The 13,606-nt window shown below is 43.3% G+C and overlaps 1 protein-coding gene across 5 annotated transcripts in view; it reads left to right on the forward strand.

Moving 5' to 3' along the window:
- Nucleotides 1-13,606, forward strand: part of LPGAT1 (lysophosphatidylglycerol acyltransferase 1) — a 100,988-nt gene that overhangs the window by 44,231 nt on the left and 43,151 nt on the right. The gene's annotated exons all lie outside the window — the stretch shown is intronic.

Below are 13,606 nucleotides of genomic sequence, written 5' to 3' on the forward strand. Positions count from 1 at the left end.
AGCGCAGACCATTAGCAGTGACTCCATTTCTTCCCCCTTTCTGCCCCTGGCCACCGCCAATCCGTGCTCTGTCTCTCTGGGTTCGCCTGTTTTGATGTGGCGTGTAAATGGCGTCGTGCAATATGTAGTCGTTTGAGTCTGGCTTTTTTCGCTCAGCATCACGTTTTTCCAAGGTTCGTCCATATTTTGACGTGTCAGCGTTTCATTTCTTTGTTTGGCTGGATGACACCTCACTGTGTGTGTGGACCACACTTTGTTCATCCACTCATCAGCTGGTGAGCGTTTGGCTTGTTTACACATTTTGGCTATTATGAATAATACCGCTATGGACATTCATGTGTGAGTTTCCGTGTGAACATGTTTTTAAGTCCTTTGGACCCAGAAGTCAAAGTGCTGGGTCATGTGATAATTCTATGTTTAACTCCTGAGGAGCTGCCAAACTGTTTTCCACAGCAGCTGTCCCATTATACGTTCCCAGCAGCAACGTGGAAGAGTTCTGGTTTCTCTGCATCCTCGCCAATACTTATTTTCTGGGGCTTTGTTTTGTTGTTTTGTTCTAATTTGGCCACCCTATGGGTGTGAAGTGGTCGCTCACTGTGGTTTAGATTTGCATTTCCCGAATGGCGAATGGCGAATGATGTTGAGCATCTTTTCATGTACTTACTAGCCATTTATGTATCTTTGGAGAAATGTCTATCCAAATCCTTTGCTCATTTTTAAATTGGGTTATGGTCTTTTTATTATTGAGTTATAAGTTTTTTTCTGTATTCTGTGAGCCAGTGGTCCCCAGCCTTTTTGGCACCAGGGACTCATTTTATGGAAGATGGTTTTTCCATGGACTGGGGTAGAGGGGGATGGCTTTACAGCCTGCCACCAGATGCAGCTTCATTGTCACTTGCCACTCACTGAGAGGACTTGGATATGAGTCTGCAAGCGATGATTTATTATGGTCTCTGTGCAGTCACACCTCTCCACTAATGACGATTTGTGTTTGTAGCCGCTTGTCAGCAGTAGCATCGCCACCTCAGCTCCACCTCAGATCACCGGGAGTTGGAGTCTCCTGAGGAGCCCGCAACCTAGACTCCTCGCACGCACAGTTCACAGCAGTGTTGGTGCTCCTATGAGAATCCAATGCCACCTCTGATCTGACAGGAGGCGGAGCTCAGGCAGCAATGTGGGCCATGGGAGTGGATGTAAATACAGGTGAACCTTCCCTCACTTGCCCGGGGCTGCTCACCTCCAGCTCTGTGGCCCGGCTGGTTCCTAACCACTGACCAGTAAGGGTACACGCTCAGGGGTTGGGGACCCCTGCTGTGTACTATGCCCTCTCTGTTTTTTCATTGGTTGCTTGTGCTTTCAGTGCCATAGCTGAGAAACATGGACCAATCCAAGGTCGTGAAGATTTACACCTATGTTTTCTTTTAAGAGTTTAGCTTTTATATTTAGGTCTTTGATCCATTTTGCATTAGTTTTTCCCTCAGGTATAAGGTAGAGGACCAGACATCGTTCTTTTGCATGTGAATATCCAGTTTTCCTAGCATAGTTTGTTGAGAAAACTGCCCTTTCCACATGGAATGATCTTGGCACCTTTGTTGAAAATCAGTTGGCTGTATGGATTTATTTTTGGACTCTCAGTTCTATTTCATTGTTTGTATATGTCTCTCCTTATGCCAGTCCCACACTATCTTCATTGCTGTAGTGCCATAATAAGTTTTGAGTGTTAAGTATATTTTGTTGTAGTTTAATTTTTTCAAAAATCATGACCCTTTTTGCTGTTTATTATGACTTCAGTAGTCATTCATTCATGAATCAGAAATCCTAATTTAACTTCATCTTGGATTTAGAAATGCTCACTGAGAATAGTGTTTTTCAATAATTAATATTCATAATTGGGTTAAATGACCCCTTCCTACCTCTGTGTTGAGCAAATGTTTTCTAGTTATATGTTTCACCTGTGTCAGAAATATTATTAATGTAACAACATTTACTGTTTGCTTTCTCAAGAAAACAGGACATTAGTTGTAGGAGTATCTTGTGTGATTGAGAAACCAAATGTTTATCGACTGCCTACTGCCAGTTAGCAAAGTTGTTGATTTGTAAAATACTGTGCTAGAGAGGGTGATTTAGAGTAATTCCTACCAAAAGGAAATTTGGCATAGTTTTTATTTTGATGGATGGTTTTAGAAGTAGTTGAGTTTACTATGAAATATGTGTCCAATGGATCTGCAAGAAGTTTTCTGGAAAAATGGAAATCAATATGTACATTTTCCCTTAATATGATGGTTCCATTTTTCAAAGTTAATTGAAGTCCTTGCAGAGATGAAAATTACCTGGAAGCTAAATTTGTGTTTTGTAGAGTAAAGTATAGATTACATGGATAAGGAACAAGGGTATCATTTTTAACGAGTCACGGGCGCTGTTTTTTTGTGGGCGGGATAGGATTGGTTTTGTATGTGAGTGACTGAATTGGGCAGTTATCTGAATAATCATTTAAAGTCAGGTTAGGCCTGGGATCCTTATAGAAAGATGTACTTTTAATGAAGAATAGATATTGCTAAATAAAGTAAGTATGATATTAGAGATAGCGTGATATAGTAACAAAATTGACTTGTGAGTTAGTATAAGTTGGGGTCCTGCCACCACCACTTGCTGGTTGTATGACTCTGAGCTAGTTACTTCTCTGAGCCTCAGTTTCATAAGCTGTAAAAATAGAGGTTGTTATGTTTATTGCTTGTGAAGCTTTAATGTAAAGTTAATAGCGTGGTAGTTGGTACTCTATGAATAACTTTTGTTAATGTGATGATATTAGTGCCTAGGAAATCAACTATGTTAACCTTTTGGGGAAAAGTACGTCTAAATGAATAAAAGCTAACTTATGGGATAGTTTTAGAAATATATTTGAGGGTACTCAAGCTTAGCTAATAGTATAGCTCAATACAGTTTTTGCTTTAATTAATAAATAATGTTAACTTATTAATTTAAGCCATAGTCTGACTAAAATATTAACCAAATTTTATGTTTATAAGTTATGAAGTGCTTCAGAGCAACTTTGTTGGATTGTCTTCTGGCTGATGCAGCCACCCGTCCCGATAACAAATGCTCCCTCAGGCCCTGGGCGGTGGTGGCGGGGCGGGGGGGCTGGCGGCACAGCTCCTGTGCAGCTGTGGTTGACTGTCCCGTGTGCGAGGCAACAGGAGGCACACGCAAGCACGTCATCACAGCCGTGAGAGGGGCTCCGAAGAACAAGTGTAGGCACTACAAGAGTAAGAACGGAGGGCGCAGTCTGGAGAGATGGGTGTCCGGGAGGAATGGCCTCCTGGAGAAAGCGGCACGGAAACTGAGAACTGGGCAGTCAATGGGGGTCGGCCTGGTGAGGCTGAGTGAGGAGTAGCTGGTGCAGAGGAGGAAAGGGGTTCGTCCTGTTCGGGCAGCAGAGGGAAGGCTGGACTGGCTGCAGCACGCAGTGAATGAGGAAGTAGGGAAGGTTGTGGTGGGGAGGTGATATGGCCAAATCCACTGAGGCCTTTTAAGTGCATGTGAAGGGTTTTGAAACTCATCCTAAGAGGAAACCATTCAAGGATTTTAAGTAAGGGGATGGTGAGATCAAGTTCATATTTGTAATTCTACACTCCGCCAGCTTTGCGGAAATGGATTAGAGGGAGTGGAGAGTGTGCAAGGGATACACCTTCGGGAGGTGGTCAGGTGAGGAGAGAGTAGCTTGGTCTCGGCGTGATGGCCGTGGGGATGCAAAGAGGAGAACTCACTCACTGGAGGGTTTTATAGGGGGAATTGTCAGGGTTAGCCAAGGGACTGACCATACAGGATGCAATGGGGGTGTTACCAGACCAAGGTCGAAACTCGAAACGTCCGAGTTGGAGTAGGGAAAGGTTTATTGACCCAGAAGGCACAAAGAGAAGATGGGAGACCAAGTGGTGTGGCAAATCCATCTTCAGAAAGTGCAGAGTTCAGGCTTCTTTTATGTCAAGGGAGGGGGAATGGGAGGGGCAAGGGGTGCTAGCCGGCTGCTGCAAACATCTGGGCACCAGCAGGGCTCTGAGGACACAGTGGAATGTGTTTGTTCCTAGTCTGCAGGCTCTAGCTGATGTGAGTCTGGTCGTAAGGTTCCTGCAAATCTTTGGTAAACAGTCATTGTTTTTGTACACACTTCCCTCATCTCCTCGGGAGAGGCACCTTGTGGTAAGGGGCTGCTGTTGGAAAACTCAAGCTGCCAGCAGAATTCCTCTGTCGATTAGCATGGCCGTCAGCAAGAAGCCATTGACCTGAAGGCCATGGGAACCAAGCAGGCGTGAAGAGGATGGCGTGAGAGAGGCCTGGTGTTTCACTGCTACGGGACAGGTGCCAGGGGCGACCATGAGGGTTCTGGTGTGAGCTGCGGGGTGGTTAGGGCAGCCTGAGAAGGAGTAACATGAACAGGAGAGGAGAGAGAGAAATTTAGAGGGTAGGTGAGAAGCATCCAAGTGGAGCTCTGAAGTAGATGTGGGGATGTGAAGTCTGGAACTCAGAAGGGACACTTGAGCTAGAAAGGCAGGTCGGGCAACGACCAAAGGTGTTTAAAGCCATGGAGATGGAGGAGAACACCTAGGGAGATCCCAAATTCTGAGTGATGAGAAGCCCGGGGTCAGTCTCAGAGGCTTCCAACAGTGGGAGGCTCGGGAGAGGGGAGTGGTGGAGCCTAAGGCGGAGCGGCAGAGAAGCAGCAGGAATGCCTTCCTAGGCATGGGAGGTCAGGGTTCAGCAGTGTGTGTGTGGGAGGTCGGGGGGTCTGATGGCCGTCAGCAAGAAGCCATTGACCTGAAGGCCATGGGAACTCCTGATGGGAGTTTGTTTTGGGAGACGAGAGCTGTTGCGCTGGTATGTTGCTTTTGGCGAGAGCAGCCTCACCGAGGTGGTAGAAGTGGAAACTGGGCCGGAGCAGGTTGGAGATCAATGAGGAACGGGAGAAGGTAAATGCAAACATGAATACAGGGCTTTCCAGAAGCTTGGCTCTGAAGGAGTAGAGGGTGATAGTTGCAGGAGAGAAACTGGCTCAAGAGAAGGCTTTTAATATTTATTAATTAATCAATTTATTTATAATTATTTTTTAAAAATTCTCACCCAAGGATATATTTACTGATTTGAGAGAGGAAGAAGGAGGGGGTGGGTGGAGAGAGAACGAAAGAGATTGAAGAAACATTGACGTGAGAGACAAACATGGATTGGTTGGCTCCTGCATGCTCTGCATCCGGCCTCATACCCACAACCTCAGTGTGTGCCCTGATCAGGGATCCAACCTGCACCCTTTTTGGTGGACAGGATGACGTTCCAACCAATGGAGCCACGCGACCAGGGCTGTCTTTTAATTTTTAAGATGAAAAAGTCAAGATGCTGACCTACTTAGGGTCACTTACTTGCATGGCTGACGTGTTAGGGAACTGTCCTCAGTGAAGATGGAAGGAGAGAGCATTTAGGGGGGACGATCCGTGGAAAGCCCTTGGCTCTGGTGGCGGGGGCGGGCAGGCAGCGCCTCCGTAATTTGCTCCTGTTCGGAACTGGTATTTACTAAGACTGCTCTTCTCATTCTGTCTACATTTCCTCACTATTCTTCCTCTCCCTGAGATCTTTTGTTCAGTTTCTCTGAAAGGTTCTGCCTACTTATCTAACCCCATGACATGGCTCCCCCTCCTTCAGTGTCTGCTGTCTCCTTTCTGAACCTCTCTGTCATCTGCTCCGTAACTGTGGTTCCTAATCTTTGGGCCGAGATTTCCTGTAGTGCTTCAGGGTTCTGTCAGGGTCAAGAATCTATGTACATATTAAGTATCATCTGTGGATAAATAATGTCTTGTAAATATATGTTAATATTTTTCAAATATATGTAGCTGCTGTTTTGATTAATCAGAAATCCCTTAAAAATATTATAGACTTTATAGTTGCTTTTTGTTGTGGATGTTTTCACTCAGTGCTAAAAGAACTGTCATAAATATCTGCTACATATTTGGACATTGAAAAGGCTGTTCATACTTGAAATGGTTAGGACTCACTGCTTTATGACATAAAATATTCAAAATTGCTTCCTGTTTTTCACTCTTATTTTTACTGTTGCTGTTCGTGTCTCTTTAACTAATTTTTCAATTGCTTACAAGCAGGAGTTGTGGTTCTTTATTCGTCTTCTTCCTTTTTTTATTTAATGCCTTTCTGCAGTGGTTGGTAAGCAGCCAAATCCAGCCCACTGCCTGTTTGTTTTGCAAATCCTTTCCCGCTCTGGAGGTTTTCACAGATCGCTGTTGGACATCCATCTGATGATAGGAAACACTGACTTTGAACCCCAGTTAAGTGAAATGGTAACCCTCCCCAAAGGACGCCCATACGTCTCATTAGCAGACCTGTGCTGCAGAAAGTTGTGCAGTAGTCCACCCTGCTCCACAGTTTCATGTTCTGCAGTTTCACTTTCCATGGTTTCAGTTACTCGCTGTCAACCACAGTCTGAAAATATTATGTGGAAAGCTGCAGAAATAAATAATCGTAAGTTTTATATTGCACCATATTCTGAGCAGCATGGTGAGATCGTGCACTGTCCTGCTCCATCCCCAGCGGATGTGAATCATCCCTTTGTCTAGTATCCACACCGTAAATAAGCCACCTGCCAGTTCGCCACTTAGTAGCCATCTCAGATGGCAGATGGGCTGTGGACCTGTCACAGTGCTTGTTTCAGGTCCCCTTATTATACTCAGTAGTGATCCCAAAGACATTCACATCCCTTTTATAACAGTATATTGTTATAACTGTTCTATTTTATTATTAGCTATTGTTAACCACTTAATGTGCCTAATTTATAAATTAAGCTGTATCATAACTATGTGTGGAAAAAAACAAATATGTGTGTGTGTGTGTGTGTGTATATATATATATATGGTTCATATATATATGAATATATATGTATATATATATGAATATATATATATATGTATATATATATATATATATATATGGTTCAGTACTATCTGTGGTTTCAGGCATCTGCAGAGGGTCTTAGAGTGTATCACCCATTAGTTATTCTTATATTTTGAATTTTGTCAATAAAATTTTTGAAAATTCATTGGAAAATAGATTTGTTATGTAAATACACACCTGTATAATATCCTCCATTTTGCCGCTTCACCTGCATGGCCTAACGTACTTACAATCCGACGCTGGGCAGAAAATCAAGTTCACTGACCCCTGCCTCGCGGTAGTGGTTTCCACTTCTGTCTGCGTGCCTGGATTATCAGAGGACACGCACCCTCTGCCCTGGAGACTCCGAATCAGTGTATGGGGACAGAGTCTGAGAACCTATATTTTAAACAAGCTGTTTAGTTGTTTGGGAATCATTGCCTTTTAATGCATTCATAAAGCTGAACTCCAGGAGACAGTAGAGTGGATTTTGGACAGATGTCAGAGGACAGCTTACTAGTTTTTTTATTTCAACCTTTATGAACCATGGGATCTTATCAAAGTAATGACTTGTTCTGCAGGTTTTTAAAAACTTTTCTAGTTCCTCTGTTTATAGACAGTTTTGTTTTATCCTCTGCAATGGTAGTTTTACTTTCTGGAATTCACAAAAACCTCTTTTCAGAATCTGATGAAAGTAATGGGCCTTCCCCCAACCACCCCTCCCCCGCCTTGAAAAGTGCACCTGTATTAATTTCTTATGACTGCCATAACAAATTACTACAGAAGCACTTAAAACAACAGAAATTTATTCTCTCACATTTCTAGAGGCCAAAAGTTCAATTCAAGGTGTCAGCAGTCCTGCCAGGGGCTCTCTGGGGAGATCCCTCGCCTCTTCAGCTTCCGGTAGCCACAGCTCTCCTGGTCTCGTGGCTGCACCACTCCATCTGCCTCCTCCTCTTCTCCGTGTCTGTTCTGTGTGTCTCTCACACGGACACGTCTCCTTGGTTTGGGGCCCATCCAGATAGTCCAGAATAAGCTCCTTCTTTCAAGACCCTTAATTTAATCATATCTTTTACGATAAAGTAACATTCACAGGTTCCGGGGATTTGACATGGACATCTTATGAGTTGGAGGTGGGGGAACATTTTTTTGGCCTACCCCAGCACCTTTGCACATGCTGACAGTTTTACAAACGACTTCAAGGAGCTTATAACTCTGAAGTTCATACATGGACCCCATAGACTGTGAGTTTGAACCTTATCCCTATAGTGGATTCTAATTAGGTAGCCTCTTTATTCTCTCCCCTGTGTCAAGTTCTTACATTCATCATCCTGTTAATAACAATCTCGAAATGATGTTTTCTTCTTGTGACCTTAGATTCTTTACTTTACAGTTTGCTTTCTGAGTCAGTGTTTCTGGTGACTTTAGAAACTATTTTTCTTTGGGAAGGCGTTAAAAGAAAAGAAAAGCCTGCCCCATGCCTTTTACTGTTCCATGCAGACCACAGGTAACTGACGACACCTCCCATGAGAAGAGCACCTTACCCCGAGTGCCTGGTGCTCCAGGCCTTTTCGCAAGTGCTTGCATGTGGGTTCTTATTAAATACTATACAGTATAAACAGTCCTTGGAGGCAGGGAACATCCACCCCATTGTATAAGCAGACAGTGAAGCCTGGTGGAAGTTACTTTGGGGGATAGAGCTCTGGTGGGTGACAGAGCTAGCAAGGGACAGAGCTGGCCTTTGAGTGAAGGTCTCCTATTCTAAAGCCCATGCTATTTTCATGATGCCTTGAAAACATAGCACACTTCCTTTCAGTTGGCTGGTTAGTAATCATACACAAGGGATGTGTGTGCTTTGGTGTCAGGGGTCAACAGACCAGGATTTCAGTTAGACTTACAGTGCTTGCTTACAGTATTACCTAGTACAGTATCTCCTCTGATCCTCAGCTTTACGTGAGACTGATACACCTGGCTTCTGTGCCTTACAGCTCTACTGTGGCAATGGAGAGAATCAGAATGAAAGCTCTTCAAAATAAGAAAATGTAACACTATGTAATACAATTAATTAGTTTCTCATCTGATTATATTCTTAGTGCTTTTTTCCTTCACTAGCCTGGATTTCAAAGTTTGGGAATATGGTCAGGCCTCAACCAGAGGCTACATATTAGCTCCAACTATGAATTTCTTGGCATAAGCCCTCTTGGGCATTTGGCTGGTGTGAATACTTAGGCCTGCTCTCTGCCCTTTCATTGTAGGGGCATCCCCAACTTCGCCCAGCTCAGCTCCACCTGGGGTATCTATGTTCATGATTATTTTCTGAACATTTCTCTCTCCTAGGTCAGCTTTTAACTCCCCTCATTGCCCACTGTGCCTTGGGTTGGGCTGGTGGCCCGGGGCTGTGGCCTGGAGACTCTTCCCTTTTCTCTTCCCCACCCCCAGTCTCACGTCACTAATTACTGTCTCCTTTTATCTTTGCTCTTGACTTCCGGAATATAAAGATGCTAAAGATATTCTTACCTTTTGAATAATACAAAAATATAGCCTCCCGCCTTTTACAAAAAACTACTCTCCCTCATTCCCACAATCCATCCCACCTGTCCACACCACATAACACCATTTCCTCTCACCTGCTGGCTTCTGTGGTTTATATGGTGATGTGCAGAATTCTGGTACCTAGTTGTAGGGTACCAGATCTGATTGGAATATTTCATTAGAGAGCCGTAGATACGAGTATTTGTAGATCTTTCCTCTAGAGCTGGTTGGATTTTCTAGAGGAGACTTGCAGACTCTTGGCTGCCACGTCCTGGGCTGAGTAGGTGAAGGGTGAGCGCCAGAAGGCTGGACCTGCTCCCAGGGAGCACGCTGCTCTCGGGCCTGGGCCTCGTGCTGGCTCTGCTGCTCCCCTTTGTTACTTAACCTCACTCTGGTTTTACCACAGGCCTGTACTGACCTAACTCATTTTGAACTTTCTGCCTTAGTGGTTCTTAAATGGGATGGGGCCAGGAGGCGGATGTTTGGAAACCTGTAGGATTTGGGGGTTGTGATAGAGGCTGTTCGCTAGGATGCTAGAAGTTTTGCAGTTCTCATGGCTGCAGGAACCATTGCTTTTCCCAAGCTATCAATAGTTCCCTTTTTCAAAACAGTGTAAGTTTGTTTAATTAACTAGCTAACTAATTAATTACATACATCGTCCAGGTGCACATTATAATTTAATGTCTGTATATATCACAAACTGATCACCCCCCAAAATCTAGTTACTATCCATCACCATACAGCTGACCCCCCTACCGACCTTTGTTCAACCCAAACCCCCGTCCCCTCTGATACCCACCAATCTGTTCTCTGTGTCTATGAGTTTGCTCTAATACATTGGTTCTTTTTTTTTTTAAATACCAGTTAGTTTCTTACCAATTATTACCTTTAACTTTCGTGCTCTTTTTAAGTTCATGCCTACCAGTGATGATTTTGATTTGATTGGTATTTAGAATTGGACTATATTCTGAAGCTTTCTTTTAAGCAGGCGGCTGGAGTGGCAGCAAGAAGACTAGTTAGGAGGATGCTGGGCAGTCCAGGGAAGAGTTAGAGTTGCTGGAGGGCAAAGACGGACGGACACAGAGGGTGCAGGGTGTGTTCTGGAGGCAGAGACCGCGTGATTTAGAGACGCACTGAGTGTGGAGAACTAAGGAGAGGGAGGAATCAAAGGTGGTCGCAGGTTTTGTCGTGAGTTGCCTGAGTGAATGATGGTGTCCTTTGTTGAGACGGAGAAGCCTAAGGGGAAGAGCTGGTTCTGTGATGAGCGTATGATGCTCAAGATGGCTGCCTCCTGGGCCCAAAGACAATGCTGATTTTTTTCTTTGATATCCATCGCCTCTCTAGACTTGGTTATTATTCAACTGTCACACAAAAACAAACAAACAAACGAACAAACAAACAAACCCCACTTAATTCTTTGGCTGTGTGCTTCTGTACCCCTCCTGATTGCTGCTATCCACCAGCCTTATTTGTTGAGGACTTTGGGACTTAGCCTGTCCACCCCACTTCCTGGCACAGTAACGGGCAACTTCAGGGGACCTGTGAGCAACTTACCCAAGTACTGCCTTCAAGGTTCTCTGACCTGTAGCGGGCAGTGACAGCCGTGGTTTTGAATCCGAGTTCCCCTACTTCCTAACTGCGCAACTTGGCAAATTTTGCTTAGCATTTTGTGTCTCGTTTCCCTTAATTGTAAATTGGGGATCATGATATCTGGACACGTGGGATTTTGTTACTAATTATAAATGCCTGGCACAAAGTAAGCATTCTGTAAGTGTTATCTATTAAGATTATTAGTATTTAATTATTGTATATCTATTTAATCATGTATGCTGCTGTTATTCTTTTCGTTTAGCAACCAGTTCAAAAGCTACACCTTCAGCCTTGTCTCCTCAAGTTAAACCTCTTAAATTTTAAGTGCCCAAAAAAGGGGCACTGGCCACAATTGCCTAATATGTTCAGTATACTTGGTTAAAAAATAAAACAAAGGTCAGCAGTGCTTCAGTTCCAGCAGTTCTTGTTCACAGGTGAACATCAGCCTTACCCAGGGGCTTTTTCTAAATACCCGGGCCTTCTGGGAGATTGACTAGGATGGGTAAGCGTGAAGATGAGGGGTAGCCTCAAATACCTCTCCTCCCTCCGTTTTCTTTCAGTTAATAACCCCCTTGCTTGGTTCCTTTCCTCACCAGTCTCCCCTCCATTAATTAGTACCTTAAGCTACTTCCTCATGGCCGCCCTTAATTATGTTCTCATTCTCTTTTCATCTCGCCCCATTTGCTCGGCTAACCTCTAACTTGGGATGAATCCAATCCAGTCTGCCTCCAATGTGGGCTACTGAAAGCCACAGTTTTTGAGCAACGAGAGATTCTTTCATGTGGTGTTTTGCTCTTCACAGTCTTTACTATTCCTATTAGAACAGCTGACCTTACGTGACACAGTGGGCATATGACTCTTCTAGTTAGTATTGATTTCAAAAGTAACTTCCACTCTCATGTAATCCAATTACCCAAGATCTCTGTGAGTCTGTCAGTTATGTCTCATTTATTTTTACAATATGTTTGGAGTAACATTAACGATACTACTGTTTTATAAAGGAGAAAACCAAGGCACAACACAGTAAAATAGTCTAGGGTGTCTGCTTGCAGGCACACTGTTTTTGAACTTTGGAGGATAAGTTTGTGTGGTCATGTATTAAGCAGCCTTTCTTTTCCACGTTCATTGTCTTGTCAGTCAGAATAATGGCTTTAGCATCCCTGTTTTTAAGGAATTTGTGGTGAATTATTCTTTTAAATTTTCTTTTTGAGATGAAAAATGTCCTGGTCAGCTCTAGTCTGTAACTCTGGGGAGAGGTTTGTTGGTGTGTGTGTGTGCATGTGGGTGAGTGTGGTAAGTGATCATCTTTGGCTTTGGTTTCTAACAAGAATTTTAAAAATTCTGTTACAACTAGAAAACTCCTTTTTCAGTTTTTATTCAGTTTCCTGTATTCCCTTTGGAAATAGTGGACCTGACCCAATTATTTTTTGAGAATTCATTTCACAGAACAGTATGTTAAAATATTTTTGTTCTTCTAATCAAGTTCGATGTACAACCTGGCAGGCATCCATAGCTTCTCTTCTTTAACATGCCAACAGTCCTATTTCTTGGTTAAGATACTGGCTCCGTCGTTACACTTAGCCGGTTCTGGGATAGCAGGGTACAGTCCGCGGAACACGGCTGCTCCGCACGTGAAATACGTGCTTTTTCTCTTCAAGCATGATTTACCTAGATTGTGTTAGTCTAACGGTGTCTGTCTTTGAAGTATGTATCATATGGTACAGGTATGGTAGGGAAAGAGTCCCAGAGTCATTGGCGATTAAATGTGTTGTTGAATAAAATACAGAGTTTTACGAAATTCAACATGACTTTATTGTCGTGTCAGAGTAGTTTTTTTAGAGGGAACTGGGGAGGCCGAGCAGGACTGGGGAATTCAGCGTGGCCCGGGACAAGTGAACACTAACGCATACTCAGCCCCTGGTAGTTCATGGCAGGCGTTTGAGGAGCCCTAGAAGCTTCTTTGTAGAATACTGATGTGTGAGACTGGTGCTCAATTTTATTTTTTTCTGCAAAGTGAATTTACCGTAAAATGAAGCCTGACCTCATGGAGACGCCACTGTTTCCCTTGGAGTGCTCGCATAGGCTCTGACTTTCCATCTGGAGATTTGTAGTGAACGCAACATCTTTATTTTCTTATTTTGAAGTGAAGATACTTAACATATTTTTATAATATTTGCATATTTTATTACAAAACAGCATTTGAAGCATTCTGGGAATCACTTCCTAGTGACGATCAATATTAATAGTTTGGAATTCATTCCCCCAGACTTTTTCCAATGTATTAAATAACATAAATTTTATTTCTTCTTTAAAAACATGTTATCATGCTGTATACACTGTTTGTGACTTGTTCTGTTTAGGTAACAAGTCCTTTGGGGGATTTGGGTACAGAGACGCCCTCCATTCTTTTAATGGATTCATACTCTTCTATTACGTCATAAGTGTCTTATCCATTCCCCTGTCGGTGGACATTTAAGTTGCAGCAAACATCCTTTATGCATGTATCTTTGCCTGTTTAGATGAATGTTTCTATAGGATAAATTTTAAAAAGTAGAAC

Source organism: Phyllostomus hastatus, unplaced genomic scaffold, assembly GCF_019186645.2.
Source record: "Phyllostomus hastatus isolate PE091 unplaced genomic scaffold, TTU_PhHast_1.1 phas_contig_283, whole genome shotgun sequence".
Classification (NCBI taxonomy): Eukaryota; Metazoa; Chordata; class Mammalia; order Chiroptera; family Phyllostomidae; genus Phyllostomus; species Phyllostomus hastatus.